At 35.2% G+C, this 16,726-nt stretch overlaps 1 protein-coding gene and 1 non-coding gene across 9 annotated transcripts in view; both read left to right on the plus strand.

Moving 5' to 3' along the window:
* Evi5 (ecotropic viral integration site 5) overlaps positions 1–16,726 on the plus strand; it is a 217,239-nt gene that overhangs the window by 198,655 nt on the left and 1,858 nt on the right. The window lies entirely within an intron of this gene.
* On the plus strand, positions 9,895–9,971 carry Trnaa-ugc (transfer RNA alanine (anticodon UGC)). Its single transcript has one exon. It is a non-coding gene; the product is annotated as a tRNA-Ala (tRNA).

Raw genomic sequence — 16,726 nt, forward strand, 5'->3', positions numbered from 1 at the left:
TTAACTCATCTCCTTTTACTTAGTACTTTAAAGTATTAAAGGTTCTTAGAAAGGAATAAATAGGGGCTGGGATATAGCTCAGTTGATAGAGTACTTGCCTTACATGCAAAAGGTACTGGGTTCAATCCCCAGCACCCCCCCCCAAAAAAAGAAAGAAAAGAAGAAAAGAAAGGAATAAATAATTAGTATAAGCAAAATTTAACATTACCACAAAATGCTTTGCAGACCAGTTGCATACATTTATGCAGTGATTAGCAGCCAAAAAGTACTTGACAAGTACATTACTTACCATGTACATACCAATATGGCATTGTTATTTGGAAAGTTTAGTCTTTTAAATTAGCTATTTATTATTTTTATATTTAAGCAAAATTTATATTTTATATTGAATTTTTTGTTATTAATATATAAATATAAAACTTTTTATTGCAAATATTTTCTGCCTGTTTAAAATTATGTTACAGTATGTAGCCACCATTTCTCTTCTATTGAGGGAAAAAAATTGATGTAGAAGATTTACATTGTTGGCGAGTATTTTATTATCACTTAACAGTTATTTCTACATTTCCTGAGTAGAAAATTACTTATTTTTAATCTGACCACATCTCCATTGGAAACATATACAAAATGGCTGCCTGATTTTATGCTGACTGCTTTATTAAGAGAGCCATATTTGATAGAATATGTAAACTTTAAAAGTTTACATTCAATGGTTTTTACTATATGCACAGATTTATGCAGTCATCATCACAATCAATTCTAAAACATTTTTATCACTCCAAAATGAAATCCTTAGCAGTCACTGCCCATGATCTCTAAGCCTCCACCCTCGCTCTCTAATCTGCTTTCTTTCTCTACAGATTTCCCTATCCTGGAAATCTAGTATGAAGGGAATCATACAATTTGTGGTCTTCTGTGACTGACTTCTTCCACTTAGCATAAAATTTGCAAGGTTTGTTCATATGGTAACGTGTATCTATACCTTGTTGCTTTTTATTCCCTAATAATATTCCATATTATGAATATGTCACATTTCATCCATTCACTACCTGTAGACTTTGCTTATCCCCACTTTTTTTTTTTTTTAATTTTTCCTCAGTCGTTCATGGACCTTTATTTTACTAATTTATTTATATGCGGTGCTGAGAATTGAACCCAGTGCCTCATGCATGTGAGGCAAGCGCTCTACCATTAAGCCACAACCTCAGCCCCATCCCCACTTTTTTCACTATCATAAATAATGCTACTATAAGCATTCATGTACAGACTACTATATGAACATGTGCTTTCATTTATCTGAGTATATACTTAATAGTAAATAGTAGAATTGTTGGGTCATATGACAACCCTCCTTAACTATTTGAGGAACTGCCATACTGTTTTCCAAAGCGATTGTACCATATTACATTCCTTCAGCTGGATGCAAGGCTTCCGATTTCTCCACATCCTTGCTAACATTAGTTGTTTTATCTTTTGACGGTAGCATCCTAGTAAGTATGAAGTGGCATCTCACTGTGGTGTTAATGTGCATTCTTCTGATGACTAATGATGTTGAGTATCTTTTCATAAGCCTGCCTGGCCATTTATATCTTTTTTTTTTTTTTTTTTTTTTGCGGTGCTGGGGGTCAAACCCAGGGCCCTGTGCTTATCAAGGCAAGCACTTTACCAACTGAGCTATCTCCCCAGCCCCATTTATATCTTTTTTAGGAAAATGTCTATTTAAATTCTTTGCCCATTTTTAATTGGGTTATTTTTAAAATTGGGTTGTCTTTTTATAATTGAATTCTGAGAGTTCTTTATATTTTCTAAATATATTTACCTTATCAAATATTTGACTTCTGATTTTTAAATATACTCTATCAGTATATTTTTTTAAACCCCAGCAGCTTAGTTTATTTACTAGAATGGTTTTCAGGCTTTCTTCTGGGAGCACTATGACAAAGTAGTTGACTTCTAAATTAAACCTTTGTTTGATAGGACAAGGAAATGAAACATTTACAAATTCTTAGATATGACACCAGAAGCACAGAAATATAGAAGAAAACTGGTAAACTGAATATCACCATATTGTAAAAATGTTGTGCTTCAAAGAACACCATCAAGAAAGTAAAAAGAGGGCTGGGGATGTGGCTCAGTTGGTAGAGTGCTTGCCTCACAAGTACAAGGCCCTGGGTTCAATCCCCAGCACCACAAAAAAAAAAAAAAAAGTAAAAAGACAACCTATATAATTGAAGGTAAAAATTTAAACATTTAGCCACAGGTGGTGGAACGTGCCTGTAATCCCAGCGATGTGGGAGGTAGGATTGCAAGTTCAAGACTAGCCTCAGCAAATTAGTGAGGCCCTAAGCAACTTAGTGAGACTGTCTCAAAATTTAAAAAAATAAAAAGGACTAGGGATGTGACTGAGTGGTAAAGCACCCCAGTTCAATCCCCAGTACCAAAATAAATAAATAAATTAATAATAATAAACATTTATCTAATAAGGGACTTGAATCTAGAGTATATTTTCTTTGAACTCTTGAAGTTAAATACAAGGGAACCAAATGCAATAGCACATACCTCTAATCCCAGCAACTCAGGAGGCTGAGGCAGAAGGATTCGGAAGTTCAAGGCCAGCTCAGCAACTTAGTGAGACCCCCATCTCAAAATAAATAAAAAGAACTGGGGATGTAGTTTAGAGACAAAGCACCCCTTGGTTCAATTCCTAGTACTCCCCCCAAAAAAACTCAATATGAAAAGATAAATAACCCAATTATTAAATGGGCAAAGGATCTCAGTGACTGTTTTCCAATATATACAAAGAAATGGCAAGTAAGCACGAGAAAATATGTTCAACATCATTAACCATTGGGAAATGTAAATCAAAAGTGCCACTTTACACTTCCTCAGATGGCTTATAACCAAACAGATGAGAAGAGTTGGCAAGGATGTGGAGAATTCCAAATCTTATACATAGCTGGTGGGAATGTAAATGGTACAGATACTTTGGAAAACAGTGTGGCAGTTCCTCATGTTATTAAATATATGGTTACCATATGACCCAGCAATTCCACTCCTAGGTATACCTACAAGAAATGAAATCATGTCCACACTAAACTTGTGCATAAATATTCATACTAACCAAAATGTGAAAACAACCCAGATATCAGTCTGTTGACAAATAAATAAAATGTGGTATATCCATATGATGGAATATTATTATGCATTAAAAAAGGATGAAGTACTGTTATATGCTACAGCATAAGTGATAAGTGCAAGAAATCAGTCACAAAGGGCCCCATGATGTATGATAGCATTTGTATGAAATGTTCAGAATAGGAAAATCTGTAGAGACAAAATGTAAATTAGTGGTTACCTGGGGTCCAGAAAGAGGTGGGAAGATGAGAGGATGACAGCTAAGATGTGTACTATTTCTTTTGGGGTAATGAAAATATCCTAAGATTGATTCTGGTAATGGTTGCACAATTCTATGGAAATACCAAAAACCATTCAGTTATACATTCTAAATAGGTAAATTGTGTGGGATGTTAATTATATCTCAATAAAGACATTTTTAAACAATTCATACTCTGTTTTCTAGAGAGTTTCTAACCTGGGACCCATGGATGGGATCTGTTAAAGTGTTACAGATAATTAGTGTATAACCATGCATCTTTTGGGGAATGAGCTCATAATTTTTTCAGATTGCCTTAATATTCTGATGCCTAAAATATTTAATCACTATTATTGAGCTACTAAATGACAAATGGTACTTAGCAGTTGTAATACAGCATTTTTAATTAGACAAATAGAAGTTGATTTTCTGTTAACTTTGTTTACCAGCCCACATTCCTGTTCTTTGTAAATGCTCTGGTAGTTTGTGTCTGTCTGGATAGTATGGGACCTTGGGACTGTGCCTGGTATATATTAAACACCCAGTGTCCACGCTCTAGCTGTATTGCTGTGGGTAGATTAGTTAGCCTTTTTGTTCCTCAATTATCTCATGGGAGTTGTTGATAAGATTAAATATATGAATACTGGAAAAGCACTTGTAACAGTGCCTGGAACGTAATAAGATCTAAGTATATGTGTGTTTGTGTGTGTGATGCTGGGGATCAAACCCTAGGACTTTGCACATGTTAGGCATGCCCTGTAACACTGAGCTACATCCCAACCCTAAATCAGTGTCAACTATACCACAAAACACACAGACAGGGGATACAGCTTGGTTGGGAGAGTGCCTGCCTTGCATACATGAGCCCTGGGTTTGATCCCCAGCACCACAAAATACTTATACATTATAAAATGTAGTATTATAAGTGATTAGATAAATCTAATGGCACTATTCCCTACTTTAGTAGCTTCCCCATGGCCTTCATGATCAAGTTCTAATTCTTGAGCATAGCAGATTCTTCATAGTTCAGGCCCTGCTTTCCTTAAATTTCATATCTGAGCTTGAGACCTTAATCCAGCCACACCAAACCACCTGCAGTTTCCCAGCATATTTTTTTAATAGTTCTTGGGCCTCTGGACCTTTCGACATGCCACCTGTGCCTGGATTTGCCCTCCCCATACCTGCTTATCCTTTAAGACTCAATTCAAGCAGCAGCATATTACTTATTCTCAAAGAATTCTCTCCTCTAGGCAGTGCATTGCTTCTCTTGCAGGTTTACTTAGCTCTTAATATGTCCTCATGGAACTAGCTGTTTCCTTGCTATCTTTCTCTCCAGATTTTTAACTCACTAAGGGCAGGAGCCTTGCCATTATTTTTGTTTGTCTTTCCATCATCTAAGACAGTAGTTGTCACTTAAGAACTTAGTGAACATGTGGTTAAGTGATTGAATGGACTGGTAAGAACCATTATATAGCTTTGGAGAACAAATATTCCTCTTAACAAATTAATCCATAGAGAAAAGAAATACTTCCTTTTTGCGGGGGTATTTTGCTAACCGTTTGAGTTTTTTAAGTGCTTCAGCTAAAGGTTAAATCAAATGCAATCTACATGGTACTTTGATGTAGCTTTAAAAATTCAGAGTGAAACAAGTGTGAAGTGATTTATTTCCTGTAATTGGTCATAAATTTACATAGAACCTCATATATTCCTACCCTAATCACCATTGACATTAGAGTGTCATCTAAATAATGTTAATGGTTTCAGTCTTATCGAGATGTGTCAGCTGCCAGGAAGAAGACATTCAGTGGCAGTTTCATTTTGTTTGCCCAGAATACTGGGTAGATCTAAGTATGCACTATAGAAAGACTAAGAATTCTCTGTAAATACCCCTACTCTCCTGCTCTGGTAACAGGTATATTGTATAAGTTTCTTTAATTCCAGTCTTTCCTTTCCACCTTTTCCACTTATTAAAGTAGGTATATATTTTTTCATTGCTTCTAAAAATGTGGGTTTTAACTATTGCATTTATACATTTTACATAAAAATCTATTAAATTTTAAATGTTCCTTTTTAGTGATATATTTTGATAATGCTGAAACTTTTTTTACTTTAACCTATTTAAGTATTTCAGCATTATTCTTGAACATCTTAATATATTATAATTTTTTAGTACTGTAGATTGGAATTTTGACATACAGTAATGGAGAAGTCATGACCTCCAGATGATCACTTATATTGGTTTCCTGTTCTTATTCTCTGGAAATCTTTTGGTTTGCGTGCTTTTGCTAGTTTTAGTCTTTGTCATATTTACAGTTCAGTTTTTAAAAAGCTGATAATTAAGGAAAATTTAGCTTATTTTCTATTTACATTTATTTAAAATTTTGAAGACTGATAAAACTATTAAAGGTATCTTGTAAGAAATCTTAACAAAATTACTGGCCATACTGGGGGTGGGGTGGAGGAGGAAAAAGTAAAGCCTAGAACTTAGAAATAAATATCTACATGATTATTGGACTTTATGTCCACCTTCTCATATAATGTACAATTATTTTAAATTTTTTATCTTGTACATCACTTACAGAAATGTTTCATTTAACTTAAAAAGCCAAAGCTCTATGTTTTACAAAGATTGATTGTACAGACGCAAATGTACAAGTAGGATCTTTATAATCTGATATGACTCAGTCTTGGAAACTTACTGCAACTGTTTTGCAGTTCACTTGGTATCACATGACTCACTTCAGTGTTTTAAAGCCTGTCTAGTAGTGATCAAAGTTCATTTGGTTAGGGGTTTTTTTGGTGTGTGGATGACTTTTTCCACTTTGTTGTGGATTGATTGTCTTTCAAAATACCCATTGCAGTTCTTCCTCTTATTCTTTTGAATCTCAGAACATGGTAGTTGTCTGCATAGTGCAACCTCCAATCAAACACAGGGGGAAAATTTTAACTTAAAAAAAAAAAAAAGTCATGAAGAAAATATATATGCATGGAAGCACTTTTAACTGCAAAGCATCATATAAATATAACAAGTGTACAGTATGAGTTTTAATTCCAAACTTTCCTCTCTTCCTTTTTCACTTACTAATGTAGATACATATTTTTCAGTGCTTCTAAAAATGTGAGTTTTAAAAATTTATTAAAATATTGGGATTGGGGGGTTTGGGATTGGGGGATTTAGCCCAGTGGCAGAGTACTTGCCTGCACATACAAGGCCTTGAGTTTGCTCCTCTTTTTTTTCAGTGCTGGAGACTGAACCACAGGACCTTGTAATTGTCAAGTAAGCACTCTACCTCTGAGCTACACCCCTAGCCCCTTGAGTTCCATACTGAACCCTGAAAAAAAAAAAGAAATATATATATATATATAAATTATATATATATATAAATTTGTACATAATTTATATGTGTGTGTTTATTAAATCCATTGCCCTCAAATGTTAAAATTGAAAAAAGGATACCTTGTATCTTTAAAATTGAATGTAAAAGTGAACCTTTTTTCAAGTTACCAGTATCTTGTAATGTGCTATAGGAAAGCAAACACATACAGAACATGTTATCTCCTCTGTCCACATGGACACTTGCCCGGTGATCACATTTTCTCAGCACAGATTTCTGTTATTTATTAAGAACCTATATTTAGAAACTTCAAAACTCTCAAACTATGACACTTAGTTTATTTCACAAAAAAAAAGACCTGTCTTAGTTAATAAAGGAGACTAATGAAAAAATTTTAAATACTTACATATCCTTAACAAGTATTGAATTCATCCCTACAGATTCTCCTTGCTTTAAATTTCAATACTGATTACTATATGATATAAGTGGAATGATTTTAATAGTATTCTTTTAGGATTTGAATTTTTACTATCATACAGTTAGAAACTGCTGTTTCCTGTCAAAACCTACATTCATCAGACTATGAACATGACAGTTTCCTGTTTTCTTATTAACTATACATTTGTACTTTGTTGTTTGTAAGTTATATAATAATCTTAACTTCTCACTTTCCTTTTCTCATTACTAAATGCTTTTGGGGGCAGCATTGTTTAACACATGCAGAGAAATCCTAAAATCTTATCTCTTGTTGATAGTCAAGGCTAAGTTTTTAATCAACCTTTTAAAGTTGTGATGAATGTGTCACATATATCTTAAATATTACTTAAATAAACTATTTTTTTTACTGTTTCTTAATGCATAACATGATGAAGCAGTCTACATCAGGTAAGAACTAATATGTTATTAGAGTCTTATATATTATTATTTACCAGTGTTTTGCAAAAATGCTTACATTTTAAACTAAATATCAGAATAATAATGGAAAACAGTAACAACAACAGTAATAGAAAACAGTAACACTTTGGGAAGTAAAGGAAACCATTTTTTGGTTTTTTGTTTTTGTTGTTTTTTGAAATGGGTCTCCCTTTGTTGCCCAGGCTGATTTCAAACTCCTGGGCTCAAATGATCCTCTTGCCTCAACCTCTAGAGCAGCTAGAGCTACATGTGTGCACCACTGTCCCCAGCTCAGGAGCATGTGATGGTGGTAGTAGTGGTGGTGGTGGCTGGATTATTTGAGGGGTTTGTTCTAGTTCATATTTTACTACTGTCACAATAGTGATAAGTGTCCAGCGTCAGGAATTAACACAAAGATAAGCATGTTTATTTAACTACCGTACAGATTAAGAACTAGAACATTATCAGATTTCAGAAGCCCTTCATCACTTCTCCCACTTCTGGTTCTCCTCTCATTTCCTCATTGTTCAGACTTCTGGCATCACAAATTAGGTCTACCCAGGTTTTCACCTTATGCTAACAAAATTATATAGAATGAAGTATTCATGTTTGTCTTCTTTTGAGACTTAGACATGTTTCATGCTGCTGTAGTCTGATCATCTTTGTTATTCTCTAATAGTATCTCATTGCATGAATATATTGTCATTTATTCATTCTATTTATAGACATTTGAGTTTATTAATAAAACTATTAAGAATTCTTTTAAAAATATTTTGGTACATTATATTTATTTCTGTTGTTCACATACTTACTGATGAAATTGCCTAGGGACCATTATAATTTATTGTTCAAACTAGAATACTTTTGAGAATGACATTAGGACATTATGGGTAAATTTTTCTGTGACACCAGGCATAAACCTGAACTGTCACAAGCCAAAATACATGGTTGTTCTAGGTATAGGGTATTTAGATATTTAGTAGTTACTGCCAAGCCATTTTGCAAAGTGCTTGCACCAATTTATGCTCCAACCAACGATGTATTCCACATCTTTTTTTTTTTTTTTTTTTTTTTTTTTTTGGTGGTACCAGGGATTGAACTCAAGGGCACTTAACCACTGAACCACATCCCCAGCTGATTTTTGGTCGTTTATTTAGAGACAGGGATTCACTGAGTTCCTTAGGGCCTAAGTTGCTGAGTCTGGCTTTGAGGCAAGATCCTCCTGCCTCAACCTCCTGAGCTGCTGGAATTATAGGCATGTACCACTGCACCTGACTGTATTCCACATCTTAGCTAACATGATTGGATAGCTGAAAATTTCAGTGTTGTATTTTCTATTAAATTCATGAAGTTATTAATTACTGTCAGTTAAGGAACTATGAATTTGCTTTGACAACCAAAAACCCGACAGACAGTAAGGCAAAAGATCTTTTGCAAACATTAAGGAGCCTATTATTACAAACACTTAGGAAGAAGGTTTGGCAGTATCTCCTAAAGTTTAAAATATATATTTTTTGTGACCCACCAGTTACACTCCTGGGTACATCATAGACTGGAAATCACTCAGATGGCCATTGGCAGTGAAATGGGCAAATTGTGATGTGTATTCACATATTGAATACTAGGACACACTGGAGAAGTGAACCTACTACTCTAAAGGCTAGCATTGATGAATCACAGACATGCATAACAGGAACCAGACACAAGTGCATTCATGTGATCCTTTAAACAATTTTATAGTGATAGACATCAGAATAGTGGTTACCTTTGGAGGACTGTAGGGTAATCCCTGGATGAACAGAGGACACAGAAACCTTTTGGGATGCTAGAAACATTCTATATCTTGATACGGGTGATAGTTTATGGAGACATATATATATAAATTTATCAACTTGTTCACTTAAAATCTGTACACTTTATGTTTTATCCCTTTAAAAAAGTGGGGAGAGGAGGGAGTCTAAACAAAGTATTGAAGCAGACATATTCTCAATTTTTTCAAGCATTTTGACATTAGAGCATTGTGGCCATAGGAAAACAATATAGAACATCTAATTTTTAATCAGTAGATTTTGTCTTGGGAGACAGTCTTAGGTTTTCAAAAAAATTAATGGAAAGTACAGAGTTCTTAAACACCCCCTAAATATCTTCCTCTACTTTCCCCTGTTGATTTCATATATATATATATATATATATATATATATATATATATATATATATATATTTAGATGTTGATGGATCTTTATTTTATTCATTTATTTGTATGCAGTGTTGAGAATCAAACCCAGTGCCTTGGGCTGGGGATATGGCTCAGTTGGTAGAGTGCTTGCCTTGCAAGCACAAGGCCCTGGGTTCAATCCCCAGCACAGCCAAAAAAAAAAAAAAAAAAACCCAGTGCCTCACACACGCTAGGCAAGCACTCTACCACTGAACCACAACCTCAACCCCTCCCCTGTTACCTTCTTATGCTTGTTTGATGTATAGGTTACAATCAAAGAAGCAATATTGGTACATTATTATTAACTGAAGCCCATAGTTTACAATAGACTTCACTCTTTGTGTCATACATCTGTGTTTTGACAAATGTACAACGTCTACCCTTACAATAGTAGACAGAATAGTTCACTGCCGAGCAATTCTCTTTACTCCATCTATTCATGCCTCCTCTCCTCTTAAACCCCCTGGCAATCACTGGTTTACTTACTGTTTTATAATTTTGCCTTTTACAGAATGTCATATAGTTGTAATCATACACTATAGCACTTTGGATAAACTGCTTTCACACAGCAATACTCATTTGGGATTCCTCCATGTCACCCCTCCCATTCCCATCAGCTTAACACACTAATATTATACTGCCTAACAGTTCCTCAGACCTGCCATTCCCTTTGGCCTCCATTTTTAAGCACATGTTTCATCTACCTTAAGAGACATTTCAGATGTATGACAGTGTGTGATGATTTCTAACCAGAAAGAATAATTAGAACAGACTCAGTAATTCAAAGAGAATAGATCTTGTACAAAGTCTTAGAAAGGGCTCTGCTCTTAAAAGGGGTATATATCAATTTATGTTTTCATGTGTCTATAGGTTTTAAAGCTCCTGAACTTCCCTGGAGATAGTCTTCTGACACCTATCTGAAACTGGAGCACAGTTGCATAAAACCTTTCAATTGTTTAATGAGAGAGCCTAGATCTGAAGGAAGCAGTAGGCAGAGTAGTAATGCTAATGTTTTTAAAATGTTGGGTGGTACTGGCTACTTTATTTCTTATAATTGGTTCTTTTTAGTTATACTGATCACTTTAACAGGTAAATTTCAAACATAAAATTTTAAAATGATATTGCAAAATCATCCTAAAATTTCTAGCCAGACAAGAGGTATTAAGCTATATTAGAGGAATTTAATATCAAAAGTAGCACCATAGGTACCAGATTTGAATTGACTCATATTTTATGACAAACTCCTCTTCAAGCCCAGCCCCCACACACATACAGTCACCCAGATTTCTCTCTCAGTTGACTGTTGAGTAGTAGTTCTGTCAAGGCCTGCTAAGGGTGCACATGTTAATCTTTAAAGGATATAGTTCATCATCTAGATATGAAGTCAATCCTTAGATTAAAACTTGAAGATTAACACTTAATAGGTGGGAGGGAAGGAAGGTTCTGACCCTATTTTATATACACACATGCTCTGTAGTTCAGTGTAGACCGACATGTTGAATTATCTAACCTTGGGTGGTACCCTTCCGTGATGAGTCCCTTAAAACACCCCATTGGACCCAGACTTAAAGCTAAACAGTGAAAATGTCTGTAAACCCCAAAGAGTAGGTCATATCTTAAAAGTAATATTTGTTGGCCTCATAATTCTTTATATTACTTGGTTGCGTATCCATCCACATTTAAGCCAAAATTTAAAATATAAATGGATATTATGAAGATGGCAGTGATAAACAAGAAATTGTTTAAGTCCAAATTTATCTGTACCTTTTTTGTGTGTTTTTAATATGATCCTATTATGAAAATTTGGATTTCAATCCCTAGCATACACACAAAAAAGGTACACATTATTTAGAACAATGTTTTTAAAGTGGATCTATGGACTCTCCTCTTCAGAATCAGCTACTTGTTTAAAATAGATTCCCTCAGGGACTGGGGTAGAGTGCTTGCCTAGCATGTGTAAAGCACTGGGTTCAATCCTCATCAGCACCACATAAAAAAATAAGTAAAATGAAGTTTAAAAAAAAAAAGAAATAAAATAATAATAAATTTTTCAGTCCTAGCTGTTAAATTCAGATGTCTGAGAGTATAGCTCAGGAATCTGTATTCTTTAATATAATAAACCCAGTTGGTCATTATGCATACTACAATTTATAAATTACTGATCTAAATAATTGGAAAGCCAGAAGGACACCCTACCTAGGCACCCTACCTATCACAGACGGTTCTCACAGAAGTAAGGGTTCCAGAGAGACTTGCTGAGTTGAACTGCCAATGAGGTCATCTCTCTGGTAGTTGTGACTCTTGCTCATGTTGTTTGGAAATTTTTAAGTCTAATTAATACCTAAAATAAGTTATTTTAAGATGTTATAGACACTAGAAGGCATTCCTTAAAAGGAAACAATGGTTTTTAACATAATAAGCTTGAATTTGCTTGTTTTATGCACTTGTGTTTAGGGATAAAAGAATCTGAAGGATGAATTCAGGTTATATAATACAATTTTTTTAAAAAATTCCAGTTCAACAGGCCAAAGTTATAATTTAAAATTAATTTTTTTTAAACTGGGAATATAGCTCAGTGGGTAATAGGGCTTATGCTTATTATGCACAGGCCCTGGGTTCTATTCCCAGTACTTATACCACAAAAATCCTTTTTCATTTCCTTCTAAGTAATCCAGGTTTGGGAGGGCAATGTGTTATGCTAAAACAAAAGTGACCATAATTTGATGATTGTTACAACTGGATGATGGCAACATGGGGTTTGCTAAACTATTCTCTGTATTTTCAAAAATATTCTATAATAAAAACTAAAATTTTTCACTTGCCTGATTAACAAAAATGGAAAGAAAAAAAAAAACTTTGTTTCCAGCATGTGAATTCTTACCAACTTTCTGGAGGGTAGTTTATCCATAAGAAATCAAAGTTCTTAAGAATGTTGAAACCTTTATGCTGTGTTCTATACTTTTGGTTGTACATCTTAAATAACAAGGCAGTTCTGCAGAGCTGTGTCTTCAAAAATGTTGGTGGCAGACTAGGTTGTAGCTCAGTGGTAGAGCGCTTGCCTAGCACATGTGAAGCACTGGGTTTGATCCTCAGCACCACATAAAAATAAATAAAGATATTATGTCCATCTGCAACTAAAAAACAAATTTTTTTTTAAATGTTGGTGGCAGTACTATTTATAACAGGAAGGATGGAAACCTAAATATCCCAGCAAGAGGACTGGCTAAGCAGGTGATGCTGCAGTCCTAAATGAGAAACTGTGCAGCCCGCAGATTTTGATTCTGAGAAATGTTTGTGATATATTAGTAAGTGAAAAAGCAGGCTAAAAAACAATAAGGAGAGTGACCACTCTTACTTTTTTTGAAAAGTATAATTAGAAAAATTATCTTAAAAGAGACATTAAAATGTTATAATGATAATGAGCCCCTGTCTCAAAATTAAAAGGGCTGGGTATGTGACTCAGCACTAGAGGGCCTCTGGGTTCAATCCTCAGTACCACAAAATAAATAAATAAAAATAAATGTTACAGTTAAGTATAATGAAGATCAGTTTTGACAGTTATTCATTAGTTTATTTGTACGTAGTGTCTTTGTGGGGAAGGAAAAAAAATTTTGTTTTCTTCTCCCAAGATAGTCTCTTTCCTCTTTGTTGTCTTTTTTTTTTTCCCCCTGTCTTCTCTTAGATGCTACCTCCAGTCTCTGATAATATGTTATTCTCTGTTCAGACTTCAAGGCTGGGGAACTGAAAAGCTGACAGGAAATTTTGAATCCTTGGGTAGGACTTATTGACCATGGCCTTTATTGAAGGGCAGTCTAGCTATGACCCTCCTTTGGGGTGTCCCAAGATTCTTTTCTTAGAGAAATTCTTTTACTTAAAAATTCCAGAGTCCCGGTGCCTGTGTTTTCTTGGCAACTCTTGGACCTATGTCTAATTTCACCTGGAAACATATTTTTTTCCTTTTCAATGATACGAACATCTTACTGGCATTTCACAAAGAATTTTTGTTGTTGCTCAGTGTCATGAAGATATTCCTGGAGTGTTTATCTAAAAATTAGGATGGACAATGAGCATCAAAATAGTATGCTAAATTATGTGTTTTCTTTTTAAGACAGTGTTAGTAGCTTTTATCAGATTCTCAGTCCCATAATTGACCCAAAAGAGGTAAACAAAACCACAAAATAAACAAAAAACATTGCCAAGAGAAAGGATCCTTATCCTGGGATATGCAGCAAAATTATTCAGATTTTTTGAACATACACATTCCTAAATCCTACCTCTGTGCCAGAAAGAGGAAGTTCCAGGAACATTATTTAAACAAAGTGTTCCTTGTGCTGACTTCCAGGTGGTCAAGTTGGCCCCGAACAGCTTGGTTTTGCTACTAGAAAGATGGCATCCACTTGTGTATACCAGACACACATGAAGCAGATTTTCATCCTTCAGAAACTTTTGTTCTGAATAATTAAGAGTTCCATTTAAGCTAAATCAACTCCTTACTGTCTCATCCCTATTTGGTTTGAACAAAGGATATACCACAGTAATTCTGTTGTTTTGTTTTTTCTTCCCCAGTGCTGAGGATCAAACCCAGGGCTTCATGCATGCAAGGCAAGCATTGTACCCACTGAGCTTTATCCCCAATCCCCACAATGATTCTCAAACTTCAGAGTGTATCAGAATCTCCTGAGATGCTTGTAAAATATGGATTCTGGGGTTTCACTCCCAGGATTTTGATTCCTTAAATCTGGAGAGGGGTATACATTTTTAACACATGTCCTCAGTTCTAATGCAGGTGATCAGTAGATTATATAAAATATCTTAACCTGAGTTTGCTGTCCTTAATAGCATGAAGGCTTTGTTTCAAATGTAAGAAAGAGAGGGGGAGAAGGGGTTGGGAAGATTGTCTGTTTTAAAATACAGTTAGCTTCTAAAAGTCTGGTAATAAGGATAAGCAGTACAATATGTATTCTCAGGCATCCAGGACCCCTGTATTTTAGACAGTCCACCTCTGGCCTTTTTCCAGTCAAACCCCTCCACAAGATGAGGACTTCCAGAGAACATGCCTCTCTGAAGCCCATGCAATCCTTTTCTAGGCCATACTCAGTACCCTGGAACTCTCTGCCCAAGTGCTTGCTTCCAGGGCCTATATATGTCTCCTCCTCCCTCACCAAAACCAGTGTGTGCACATGTCTGAGTTCAAGGGATAGCTTCAGTTTCACCAGGTAGTCTCCTACTTTCATCTTTTCTTTCTTTCACCAAAAAATTCCTCTGAGTTTGCTATATTAGCAGTTCTCAAATAAAGAGGCATCAGGCATCTCCTTTGGTGTTAAGGAAATGATCCCTCAACTTATAGTCAATATTCTATAATTACATCTGGCAAGAGACTGCCTAGTTTTTTGTTTTTTAATTTCTTCTGAAGTTGTAGATGGACAGCATTTATTATTTTATTTGCTTTTTTTTTTTAATGTGGTGCTAAGAATTGAACCCAGTGCTTCACATGTACTAGGCAAGCACTCTGCCACTGAGCTACAGCCCCAGCCCCAAGACTGCCTATTTGTTTTTTTTTTTTTAATTATTCATATGTATTTTTAGTTGTTGATGGGCCTTTATTTTTTATTCATTTATTTACATGTGCTGAGAATCAAACCCAGTGCCTCACACATGATAGGCAAGTGCTCCACCACTGAGCCACAACCCCAGCCCAAGACTGCCTAGTTTCAATTCCAATAATTCTGTTAGAACAAAGAAAAAGTACAGCTTTCCAAACAACTGGGAAGTTGGGTTTCCTCTGCCATGCTCCTTTATAACAGCCAGACATAAGGAAGGCCTGTGTTCCACAATATTTCTTCAGAAGTGTTTAGTAGAGGGGGAAAAGAGAAAGGAAGAGATTAACTGACTTAATTTAACATTTGGAGCTATAAATCATGTGTTGCAATATGGTGAATAGGATGTTGCATCAGATCGTGGCAGTTGTAATGATGCCATGGGTATCACAGCCTTGAAAGGAGGTCTTCATGATGCTCTGTGCCATTTTTCTAAAGATTCAACTCCAAGTTTAGATCCTTTGTTTCCCTAGGAGAAAAGAGTGGTATTTCAATTTCTTTGTACTTCACGATAAGTTTGTTCTCTTGGTTCGGGGTTTCTTTATAGCTGAGGGTCTGCCTGGGTCACACAGTACTACTGAGCCCCAACATCTCTTGTGTCCTGTTGTCACATGCAAGCAGGGAAATACTGTGGTTGCTTCACTTCTTCTGGAAGTCTGTCAGGAAAGCTGGGAGGTGTTATGGCAAGACTGTAATGTCTTTACTCTCAAGACCGTTAGTTTTGAAAGTATATGTAATATTTCCTGAATATTTCATATTGCCTTTATCTTAAGATTTGAAAGATAATGACTAGGATTTTGTCCCTGAGAAATAAGAATGAAGGTTAATAATAATGATAAGGGTAAGAGACATGAAATATATTTTAGCAAGATCTTTAATAGTCAAGATAATTTGGTAGCTAACTTTTTTTAAGTTTTTTTTTTTTTTTTTAATTCTGCTTTGTTGTGGGAGAATGTTCATGGTGTATGGGAGAAATGAAACAAGTGAAAAAATATCAATTAAACTTTATATTTAGAACATAAACTCTTGAGGACAGAACTGGTCTCTTAATTATATGTTAGTAGAAATAATAGTATCCATGGTGGTGAGTTTGGGGGTTTGAGGGAATCTAGGCAAAGACATGGCAGATGATGAAAAGAAACCACCTTTAATCCTGATAAAACTCCTTTTGGAGAATGTGGTTTAGATTTGGATTTGTTCCAATACTGAACTCTAGGATTAGTCTGACTTGCCCACCCAATAACACATAGCATTTGAACTCCTCAAAGAGGGTCTGTTCTGTGAAACTCCAGGGTTAGAGGAACAGAATCTG

The sequence above is a fragment of the Sciurus carolinensis genome, chromosome 1 (genome assembly GCF_902686445.1).
Source record: "Sciurus carolinensis chromosome 1, mSciCar1.2, whole genome shotgun sequence".
NCBI classification, from domain to species: domain Eukaryota; kingdom Metazoa; phylum Chordata; class Mammalia; order Rodentia; family Sciuridae; genus Sciurus; species Sciurus carolinensis.